General features: G+C 40.3%; 1 protein-coding gene and 1 pseudogene across 22 annotated transcripts in view; one reads left to right on the forward strand and one right to left on the reverse strand.

The window, feature by feature from the left end:
• The window catches only part of Anks1b (ankyrin repeat and sterile alpha motif domain containing 1B), a 1,082,674-nt gene that overhangs the window by 847,829 nt on the left and 222,322 nt on the right, over positions 1-12,523 (forward strand). The window lies entirely within an intron of this gene.
• Positions 10,380-11,069, reverse strand: LOC116075785 (annotated as a pseudogene).

The following is a 12,523-nucleotide window of genomic DNA, read 5'->3' on the forward strand; positions in this document are numbered from 1 at the left end:
AGGGGAGGGGTGGGATAAGGAAGGGAAGGGGTGGGATCAGGAAGGGGAGGGGTGAGATGAGGAAAGGGAGAGGTGGGATCAGGAAGGGAAGGGGTGGGATCAGGAAGGGAAGAGGTGGGATCAGGAAGGGTACACATGGCCCTTCAGAGATAGTGATAGTCTATGGGTATCCACAGGTGGTGGTTGTATTAACTCTGCTTTGATTCTTGTAACACAAAGGCTAGGTCTGCAAAGCAGGAATATGAGATTTTGTTGGAAATACAGGAAAATGGTTATATTGCCCATCCACCTCATCTGAGTCAGAATCTACAATTTTAACAAGATCCCAGGTGGTTTGTTTGCACATTAAAATTTTAAGAGTAGTACTCTAAAATTTACGTATATGTTGTGAATATTCTTTTGTACCAAATAAATATTTAATAATCATGTTTGACATCACATTCCAGTTGTATAAGTGGTTAGACCCTTTAAACACCCTGCTTTCTTTTCTTACAATTAGCTCAAAACCTTAACTATCAAGAATCAGAAGAAAAATTACTGCCATAACATAAAGCATCTATCTGAAGCCAGGTTTGATAATCATTACCATTGAATTAAATGGTGAATAATTACCATTTTATATCAGAGGTCCCCTCGTTTGGACTCATTCCAACATCTCAGTAGATTAAACTGGTTTCTCTCTCTCTCTCTCTCTCTCTCTCTCTCTCTCTCTCTCTCTCTCTCTCTCTGTGTGTGTGTGTGTGTGTGTGTGTGTGTGTGTGTGTGTGTGTGCTTTGTTTTGAGACCAGAGCCTCATGAAGCCCATCCTGTCTTTGAACTCACAGTACAGGGAAAAGAGAGTAGTGAGTTCCATGGTTGCTTCTAACTTTTCTGCCTGGATGAGCCGTTGAAGCAAGGATAACCTGAGAGAGCTTGAAATGGCATCTTTGTTGAACTGAAGATGAAGAGTCTTGTCAGATCAGAGGTAGAAGTGTAGGGCAAAGATACAGGCAGTAAAGATGTATAGAAAACAAATAAGCAACAAACAAGAATCCCAGCTTACAACATCTGTACAGTGCATGCTGGGAACTTGATTGTTACAACTTTGTGATCCAAACAAAGAGCCAGGCACTAGTAAGAAAAATTCTCAGAACAGACAACAGAATGGGAAAGCATTAGATTTCTAGATGGTCACTGTGGAAAAAAAAAAAACCCTACAGTTGCCTAGGCCATTAAGTGAGAACCCCTCAGAGTCCATGGTCACATAGAAGGACAGACTATACCTAGCAAGACTATACTACCAGGGTAGGAGAGTGTTAGAAGGCTCTTACACTAATCACACTGCTTTGTGAATGGTAAACGCATTTTAGTTCTACTTTAGTTTAGAAAGACGTTTCAGAACTTGAAAGAAGAGCAGTAGAATCATCCAAGATGAAGCAAAGATAAACGAAGAATGAGAAAACATAATAACACTGCAGTGACCTATAGAATGACATCAAGAAATTTGATATTTGTATTAATGAGAATAGTGCATATGTCAAAAATATATGGGTCGTGTTTAAAGAAATGATGGCCACCAGATTTCCTAAATTAGATATTGGAACTATAAGTACACAGATCCAAGAAACCCAACAAGCCCTAAGGGGATAAACACACATGCACACACACATGCACACACACATGCACATGCATGCACAGAGAGAGAGAGAGAGAGAGAGAGAGAGAGAGAGAGAGAGAGAGAGAGAGAACTAACAGCAAGCACAGCATAATAAAATTACAACACCAAAAAAAGTCTCCAGAAACATCCAGAGAAGAAAGACAAATAAAGAAGCAAAGGGAGAAATTCTGCACACTTCTGGACATTAGCTATGGGAACAGAGGAAACAAGCAACACCTTTAAAATCCATTATATTAAAAAACAAACAAACAAAACACTTTCCATTAAGGTCCAATGTTTCATGAAAATATCCTTCAAAACCAAAACTGGAACCAACTGTTCCTTTTTATACAACAACAAGAAAAGGCCAAGATAAATGACTGTAGCAGCTCCATATTGTAAGAAAGGAAATGATGCTGCTCAGTGGAAATTTAAAGCTACATAGAATAGTCTCAGTAATGGTAAATATATGGATAAGTGTAAAATACTTTTTATCATCTTAAAAAGTTATCTTAAAAGCTACTGACTGTTAAAGAAAAAAACTGCCTATCATGTGGTCATTTTCTTTTGTTTTTTAAAATCAGACAAAGAAGTAAAATGTATGTTAACAGTAGCAGGAAGATGGAGAAATAGAAGTCTGTCTGTCCTAGGAATAGTACATTACACTTATGTGCCAAGTTATATCAGATGCATTCTGCTAAGCTTAAAGTTCCTATGTAAACCTTGGGACAACAACAAAAAAAGTATAGTTAATAAGTCAATAGTACAAATGAAATGGAATATTAAAACAAATACTTAATCCAGAACAGAAGAAGGAAAGGGGACAAGTAAAAAACAAATAACAAAATAATAGATGTAAACTCAGCTTATAAATAACTACATTAATATAAATTAAAATACAGATATCGGGGGCTCAGGGTCTAGCTGCATAGAAGAACACATGCCTAGCATGACAAGTCCATGGGTTTGAGCCCCAACACAGAAAACAAACAACATTGAATTAAAGCAATTTAAAGGAATACCCAGCTCTATGCAATGGGAAAAAAATCTACTTTATTATTTTTTTAATAAAAATGGCATGGCACTTTTTATTTTTATAATCAGAAAAATAAGTCCCAAATTCTCAGTTCAGAGGCTGTAGTTAAACAACAGAAAGGGGGTAAACAGGTACCAGGTAAGACTGGGGGCCCTGGCCCACTCAGCCCAAAGAACTCCAGCACAGAAGTGGCCCACTTAGCCCAGGTAGCCAGCACAGAAGTTCCAAGTCTAGTAGTGTCCTCTGCTCTGGTCACTTCCCCTTTGGAGGCTCAGTTTAGCCACTTGGACTCCAGTGTGGGGCTTCCCTGAGATGAGCCTGGGGCGGGGATAAATGAGCCCTGATCACAGGTAGTGTGGGCTATGGGACAGGTGCAGGCCCAAAGATGTCTCTGTAATAACAGGTGTCAAAATCAGAGCTGAACACTGTTATAACGGGGAATAAAGAGTCCAGATAGGGGCTTCTAGTTGCCCTACTGTGCCTCTAGAGTGGAGGAAGAACCTTGAGAGGTGAGGAAGCAGCCACTAAGTCACTACCCCTTCGCGTCTCCCATGTAGCTGGAGGATCTTCGTGTAGACACTAGCATCAATCCCACAGCCAAGAAAACTGTGACCTGAAAGCTGGCCAACCAAATCCACAGTATGGCCCTGAGTCACCTAAGCCACTGTGCTCAGGGCAGGAAATACATTGGTGGAAAGAGGGAGTGAGGAAGAGACCAGAGAGTGAGGCCTAGGCTGGCCCTTCATCACACATGTCCACCACATACAGGCATACATATACACACCATTCACACCTGCACACATGCATGAGAGAATCAGAGATGCAACGTTGGCAATAGAGGCAAAACCTACTTTAAATGTGAGGTATACGTGAATTAGGTGAAATTGGGCTGTACTTTTCAGGGCATTAAGCTCTTTATAGTATTTAATAAGCCCTCTCATGCTCCATAGTAGAACCTAACTGATAACCTTCTCAATGATAACTAAAGTACTACTGAATCTAAGTCACTCTGTATCAGCATTTCTTAAGCTGTGGGTTGTGACCCCTTTGGCAGTGAAATGACCCTTTCACAGGCACCTAAGATTATAGGAAAACACAGAGATTTATATTATAATTCACAACAGTAGAAAATTATAATTATGAAGCAGCAACAGAAATAATTTTATGGCTGGCAGCCGCCGCAGGAGGAACTGTATTGAGGGGTCCCAGCATTAGGAGGGTTGAGAAGCACTGAGCCTGGCGGCCGCCGCAGGAGAAACTGTATTGAAGGGTCCCAGCATTAGGAAGGTTGAGAAGCACTGAGCCAGACGACCACCTACACAGTTCTTTCCTAAGCCATCAACAAAGCCTACTGACTACAAAGAACAAGTTTTGTGCTCAATATTTAACTTTCATTTTGAAAATTCAAAGTTTAAGCCTGCCATGAAAAGTTTCCGCACTTGGATTCTCTAATCTCTGCTGGCCTAGAATATCAGGTAAGAATTATATCCTACTTATCCTTAAGGAAAAGAAAGAAAAGCTCTTTTTTTCCTAACAACCATTTTATTTGATCAGATTTGGTTGTTTTGCTAATTATAGATGAGTGTACTATTTTAATATTTTGTTTCAAAATGTGAAATCAGAATCCAGTGATCTTAGGATTTCCATGATAATATGTGACATTTAAGCACCGTAGTGAAGCTTACATTCTATGCCTACATATGAATAGATAGATGCCTTTGGTTTTTCCTGGCTAAATTTAAACTTTCTAGAACTGTTGCTTTCGGGATGTGCTAATCATATACCACAAAATGTTGCTGACTTTCGTAACTCAGCCAAGGATATTGTGTTCCATCTTTGCATAGAAATGCAAATTTCTTCAAAGATTGAGCAAGATTATTTTTTCTGATAAAGGCGATTTGAAAATTTAGATCTAAGATGCTAAACACATACCAACAATTTTGTGGTGTGCTAGGATTTTGAAGTATTTACGACTAAACTCGTTCATACACCATCTCTACCACTAGAATTTTATTGTGTATCCATGCATATAAACTGAGGATAGCCAACAATGCTGTGTCTTTTGCTTGCATCAGCTCTGTTGTATTATCAGCAGCTGAACATGCCATACAGGCTACTGCATTTTCATTGATTACTTGAGAAATGTCAGTATTTTCCATCAGTGGCATTTGTTGTTCATCTCCCAGAAATCCCTGACATGACCATAATTTAACAGATCTTATCATTAAGTCAGAAAAAGAAATGGAGAGAAGGAGAAAAATGCAATAGTCTCTAACTACATATGAGCAAATATTTTCTGGTTGAAAAATTGATCAACTTGTGCTCTGCTGTTTTCAACCCCTAGAACTGTGATGGAACCTCTTGTAACTTACTCCTTTTCCATTCTAATGGTAACTGTTTTCCTGAATTGTACACTTTTGATGAGTGAGATTTCATGATGTTCTGGTCTTTATCTGATGTGTGTCTCCTGGCCTTAGTTTTTGGTTTTTGTTTGTTTCCTTGCTTGCTTGTTTTTCACCTAAAGGTGGCAGAGAAGTCCTTCTTCTTCCAATGGGTACAGGTTGATGGGTGTGTCTACTAAATAACTTGCCAAGTAGAAAACATCTATAATTTTTTTTTTCTTTCTTGCACACAATCCTCCTTTGACTTAGATTACCTGGTACCTTTCTGGGATTTGGTCACTGGTGGTGGAGGTCTGGACTCCTTGTTTCTTGGTTCTTGATTTCTTAGTCAAGGAAGTAAAATAATGACTAGATGCAGATTTGCAAGCCAACAAAGAAACACTTCAAATGTGAAGCAATAGTACAGATCAGAAACTGTCTGTCACATTGTTGAGAGAGACAGCAGGCCACACGAGTAAGGGAACTCAAGGCCCCAATTATTGCATGAGGTTTTCTTTCATACGGTTCAAAAGGTCTTTGGTTGTTGAAAACATCAGTATAATGAGGGTGGTTCTCAATTTTGACTTGTGGTCTTCAACTAACATAACCTCTTTTCCACTGTACATATCCCTTACACAATGTGCCTGATTTTAATAATATATATGTCAATTATGCATAAGGCATAAGATGGTAAACAGAGGATTGATGGTAAACCCCAGAAGTACATTCATGATAGTTTTTAACACTACACGTATCATCAACATGTTCTGAGGCCTGATGAGCACACCTGTCTTCATTTCAAGATGCATTCCCAGACCTGTGTCACTAGAAATGGATCATTATCATGAGGTTGCTAAGGGAAGTAACTTATTTCTATTGGATAAAGTAGGTATACGTGCAGCTTAATGCAAATGGGGGCTTAAGTTTCCAACAAGTTGTTAGGTGAATTATTTGGAGAGGTGTGTATGTGAGTGTGTGTGTATGTGTGTATGAGAGAGAGAGAGAGACAGATAGACAGACAGACAGACAGACACAGACACAGAGACAGAGACACAGAGAGACAGAGAGTGTATGTGTGTGTGAGAAAGAGAGAGAGGGAGAGACAGAGATAGACAGAGAAAGACAGAGAGAGAGGCAGAGTGTGTGTGTGTGTGTGTATGTGTGTGTGTGTGTGTGTGTGTGTGTGTACACTTAGTGAAGTAAGGGTTTCAGGCTGCTGAGTGCATTATTAGAAGTGGGGTATGTGCATAGCCCAAATCAAGTGGAGTCCCAGCCTGCTAAGCTATTTGCTATGCTTTACTTGACTCAATTATCTTTCACTTCTAGAAGGTCTAGCCTAAGCATTTTCATCTGAAGCCAAATGTGAAAAAAACTAAAAACAAAAACAAAAACAAAACAAAACAAAAACCATGAGATTTTTCCCAGGACCTACAGAATCTAGGTTTGATTCTCCAGTCCCACCAACTATGCCTCTGGACAGTAGCTGTCTAAAGTTCCCTGTCTACATCCCTACCCACTCCCATTGTCAGGCCTTTGCCTTAGGAGTAAGCTCTTCAGGTTGAATTAAATACTGGCCAATACTATGTTTTACTGTGTTATTAACATGATAAAAACCCAGGCACATGCAGTATATCAAGTATATTTTCCCTTTTTTACAGAGCCATGGTGACTTTTCACCATAAGAATACAAGAGTTGACTAACCCACATTCTTCTAACTCTGTCCTTCATTTACTCATACTGAGATAGAGTTGTCAAGGGCATTGTCAAGGTAGATGGCCCAGCATAACCTCAACTTCACATGGCTTTGGACTCATGAGGCTTCCTTCTGTTGGATCCAAATCTCACCTTATGAGTGTCATATGGCCAGTCCCTGCCTGCTCTCCCTATATGGTCATTCCAACCACACTAGACTTTGTCATAGTCTTCTATTCACTTCTCTCCTGATGTAGGTTGGTGTCTGTCTCTGCCTGGAATATTATTTCTCTAGATAATTACAGGGCTGTTTCCTTCATCTTGCTTGGGTCTCTGTTGAAGTACCACCTCCTCAGAGCCAAGACATTACTTTCTCTAAAAAAAATAATTATAATGTCTTCATTAAATGTATAGTAATAGTATATATTTATGTCGCCTCCATACCTTTACAGCAGAGTAGAGCACACAGTAGTGATTCTGAAAGTGTTTGGTGAGTATGAGACAGGAAGGCATGAGGATAAATTGTCCTGGTTTGGAGTAGAATGTTCCCTTCAGTTTGAAACTGTCCCACAGTTTCATGAACCAGGTTCTGCCTCAACGAGAGGGAGAAAGGAGACCTGAAACACAGAGTTCGAGAACAAAAGGACATGAAGCCAAGTTGAGAGTTTCCAATCAAGCCTGGCGCCTATACTTTTGGGTTTCAGCATTTATACAGGAGAGCCAAACTGGATCTCTAGGTTACAATGACATTTGCATAACATAAACATTGAGAAGTCAGGGAAGAGTTAGGAGGGAATCACCAATGGCTCAGAAGTCTGCAGATGTCCTCAAGCAATAGGTGTTGTCACCGGCATAATTGTATCTCAGCATGAACTTCTCCGGGAACTTCTTTCAGAGGATAGTCTGTAGAAGGTCTTTCCGCTTAATTCCCTAGGTGACTGCCTCAGGTGGAAGTTGCCAAAGGCCTGAGGCTGAACTGGGCGTGGGAGGCAACATCAGTTAATCCTATAGAATGACTGTGGTTTTTCCCTGGCTTCTTCTAAGCAACATTAGCCTATGCTGTCTCCTCTAGCCCTCATAGTTCTTGAGTCCCTGTGGGATTTAATTTGAACTATGTTCTACTCCATATTCTCTGTAAAGAGATATGGGCTTCACAGTTTTCTTAATGGTCACCTTTCTATGTTATTTATGGTAATTCTTCTTCAATTTGTCCCTCTGGAAGTTCCTGCATTGGACTTGGGTCTCAAAAGGCATTGTAGGAACAAGAATACCTACTCATCAAGTATTTATTATAGGGCAATCATGGTTCTGAGCCCTTTGCAAGTATTAAGTTATTTAGTCAACTTTATCACATACTATTATCTTCATTTACCATCTGACAAAATCAAGTTCTAGAGAAGTGAGGCAATTTCATGTCAGTCATACAGACAGAATTGGAAGATGGGTAGAGTGGTTCTAATGCCCATGTTCCTAATGCCCACATCAGCACCTACTGGACAGAAGTAGTCCTGAAGTAGCATTTTGGAGGCATGGATGCTTGTCTTCATTCTTTTACTGGCTCTGAGGTCTGAGATTAGTTCTTTCAGTTTCCTAAGTCAAGCCATATGTGATGGCAAGTCCTACAACCCCAGCACTTTGAAGGCTGATGCAAGAGAATCACAAAATCAAGGCCAGGTTGGACTCCATACGGAAGCTCAAGCCAGACTAGGCTATATTATAAGATAATCTACAAAGTTTTGTTTGAAAAAGCCCCAGGATTAAAATGTAAAATTTTATTCTTCAAATAAAAACACTGGCCAACATAATTTACAAAGACTCTGTTATACTAGCAAGGTAGTACTGGTTTATCATTAGTTGCCTCAAGAAAAATGCAAGTGGAAATATCTTCAAATGTAACTGTAGATTTCCTATACTACTTGTATCTCCTGTCAGCCAGTTCCTGTCTTCTGTTGTGGCAGCTTCAAAGGGGAAAAAAGGAAAGAAGGAGTAAAAGAGCTTTCTCAAAGAGTTAAAGAGGTTTGAAAAAGCATGTGGACAGCTGGTAAATATTCAATAATCAGTAAATGTTTCACTCACTTTTGCTAGATATAAGTTTTAAATGCCTCACAGACATTCATGTTATCAACCAAAAAAGAATAGGTGTCAAGAAATGTGGAGGTCTGTTTCCAACTTTTACTACCATGCATTTCCTTTCTAAGCTAAAACAAGAAATCCCAAGTTCTTCTGTAATTTTGCTACCATAGTGTGGAATGTGCAACAGCTATCCTTAATCTCAGCAGATGTGAAAAAGGACACGGAATCACCAGAGATCACCTGATCATGTTACAAATGGAGTCTATGCTGCATGCCAGGACCCAGTCATATCAATTTATATTAAGTGAGGTATCCATTCAATGTTCCTGTTTCTTTGTGTATATACTTCCTCCTCTGTGACATTAGAGACATTTATGGGCAAGGCTAGAATCCCATTTATAATATCGTCTTTGGTCCTTGTCTTCATAACCTTCAGGCAGACAGAATACCATTTTCAAAATACTTTCTTCTTACATGAATATGCAGCATATTTAACACAAACTGGAATATAGAACTAGAAGCCACAGACTTGTGTCTCAGGCCAACTTGACATCTCTCAACAACTTGGGCAATGTCCTCACCTTGGAGTTGACTCTGAGCCTGTATCCTTATCTGATAAATGAAAATCATGAAACAGTCAACCTTTTTGACAGCCAACAGCACAGAACATGAGATATTATATGGAATGGAATGCTTTCTTGATGTAATCTTGTCAGATATGACTCTAAGGAACCCAGATCATTCTTTCTCCAGACCAATAAGTAAATTCATCTTGAACCATAAAAGTATAAGTTGAAAGCAAAAAAATAAGATCATCATTCCAGTGTAATCCAACTTAACTCCTGTCTTATCCCTTTTCAGGGAGGAATACAGTGAATCAGCTAATACCTCTTCTACAGATATATTCATACCGACAGTGAAATTGCCAGAAAGAGCTATATAGGCCTCCTCTACACTAAGCCACTAAATTACTCTATGAAAATGGACAGCACTTCCACTTTCCATGAAAATTTTCCAGTCTTCTATTCCAACCTCAAAACAAACAAAACTCCCACTGAGTACTAGGAGACTGAGAACCTTGAATGTCTACTTAAAGCTAGCTGCTCAGCCTCCTCCGAGAGCTGAAGATCCACACTGCCCTCTGCCTGGATGTCAGACGAGCCTAGTCCCTACCCAGCCTGTGTCACCAGCTCACCTCAACTCTCTGGAACCCCTATTCCATCTTCACAGCTGTTTGTACTTTCTCTTTCCCCAATTTCTGGCATTGATTTTACAATCACAACAACAGTTTTGAACTTGAACATTCCTTAGGAAAACAAAGAGAATTTCTAGGGTGGTTTTCCCCATGGTTACTTTTCTTGTTTTGTTTTGTTTTGTTTTGTTTTGTTTTTTGGATGGTTTTGGTTTTTGGGTTTGGTTTTTTGTTTGTTTGTTTCCAATTATTCTATGTATTCACTAGCTATAGTTAATGCAGTAAAAGGGGTCAAAAACTTGCAGGCTACACAATTTCACAAGATGCATTGTAGGGACAAAGAAGGGCTGATATTTATCAACTATATCTTAAGGTCTTGATGGATGCATTCCTCGGGTAGGTGGGCCTCTAATTCCTTGTGGAGGGGTGTCTCATTCCTGGAGGAGGCATGCCTATAGGTGTCCAGCAGGGGAAGGCCAATTAGTAGGTCCATGGATGGTCTCATACCAGGCAGAGGGGCCATAATGCCTAGAGGTAGGGTTGCTCTGCTTATAAGTGGAGGTGGAGTTCCAAGTCCTGGTGAAGTACTGAGTTGGCGCTCTGGCAATGTTAGCTGTAGCAAGAGCAACAACTACTGCTAGAGTACCTCCTCCTTGTGGAGTCATGATCTACTGGGATGAGCCTCCAACTCCTCAGACAGGGCCTGCTAATCCAGCAGGAGCTTGGGTAATAGGTACACCAGCTGGTACTCCTCTGCCAGCTGCCCTTCCAACCCCAGGGCCACCTGCATCACCAGCAAGTGGCACATGAGTAATGCCAGTATCTTTAGGAGGTGAATTCTCCACAGTCACAGAAACCAAGTTCTCCCACATAACAAGACCAGACCCCAAGCCCGTTTTTCTTCACATTCTAGCTGTTTTGCATTCTTCGGCAGAGGATCAAATACATATGGTTGTCAAAAGCCTTAAAGGGCCAATGAAGATTCTTCCGTCTTGCAGGATACATCTCATTCTACAGTCAGTGGGCCGCAGCATCTTGCTGCTGTTTTCCACAGTCATGATTGCTGTTCCACCATAGCCATTCTCCACAGTAAAATCTCAAGATCCTTAATACTTGGGGGAGGGCTATAAATAAAGGTTTGATGCAGGCTCCTAAACACAATGTAAGCTTGACCAAAGTTTCACAGTGGGCAGGTCCTGATTTCCTAGACTTCCACCACCTTGCTGTTCAAATAGTGCTTCAACCACCTCTTGGTGTCTCGGCTAAGAATGCTTGTCTCAGTTCTGCCTGGAAATCTACCACAGGAACTTGCTGTGGCTGAAAACACTGTGGGTACAAGTGACCCTCTTGGCTCAGTGAAGCTGTCCTACATTCGACCTGGACTTCTGCCTCTGGCATGTGCTATTCAGTAGTTCTTCTTCGGTGTAAGCATTCCCCGTAAATGTGAAGGGAAAGATCACACACACACATAAAAAAAATCATAGAAAAAACAACATTGACAGTAAAATCCACACATAAGAGCATGTCACACATTAGGTTTCAAGGACTAGAAAACGTGCAAGGGGCCCTTGTTGTTGTTGCTGCTGTTTTATGTACATGTTTTTGATGCTGCTTTAACAATATTTTCTCCGTGTCAAGCATTTTTGTACTGATTATCTCATCTAATTGTGGGAAGGATAATAGTTATTGTGAGCCTGAGCTTCAGAGCCAGGAAAACTTTGGCTTTAATTTGGGCTCTACCATCAATACATTCATCATTACCATCCTTAGTTTCTTTTTTTGTTTGTTTGTTTTTTGTTTTTTGTTTTGTTTTTTTTTTCAAGACAGGGTTTCTCTATGTAGTACTGGCTGTCCTGGAACTCACTCTGTAGACCAGGCTGGCCTCGAACTCAGAAGTCCACCTGCCTCTGCCTCCCAGGTGCTGGGATTAAAGGTGCGCGCCACCACCGCCCGGCCCTATCCTTAGTTTCTAATACAGAGCTGACGTTTAGAGAAACTTTAAGTCTTAACCAGTTTCATCCAGACAGGCAGAGGCAGAGGTGAGGTTTCAGACCCAATCTCCCTACTGAATCCCCAGTTTTTCAGGGCTTTCTTAAAGAATCCTTGCTGATGGGTACCATTCTTAATAACCAGCCTTTCAAGGTAGAAAGGGTAGAATAAAGGATTTTAAGTTGTAACTAGAAGGGACTCTTTTACCAGCCACCCCATGATATGCTGAGCATGACCTATCCAGGAACCAATCAAGCATTAGAGCACGAGACATCCAAATCAGGGAACATCTTTCATCTACATAGTATATGTCATGTAAACCAGTTTTTTTTTTCTGTCTTTCTCTCTTCCTTTCTTTCCCTTCCTTCTTTAAGGCAATTAAAGAAAAATTAAGTTGCATACAATAAAAGGGGTGGACATCATTAGTTTATAATTTTGTCTAAGATTCTACCAAAATCACTGGGCTCATTCACTTTCGTTCATTTGGGCAGATATTATTCATATTCACATTCATATTGAACAG

The sequence above is a fragment of the Mastomys coucha genome, unplaced genomic scaffold, assembly GCF_008632895.1.
Source record: "Mastomys coucha isolate ucsf_1 unplaced genomic scaffold, UCSF_Mcou_1 pScaffold4, whole genome shotgun sequence".
Taxonomy (NCBI): Eukaryota; Metazoa; Chordata; class Mammalia; order Rodentia; family Muridae; genus Mastomys; species Mastomys coucha.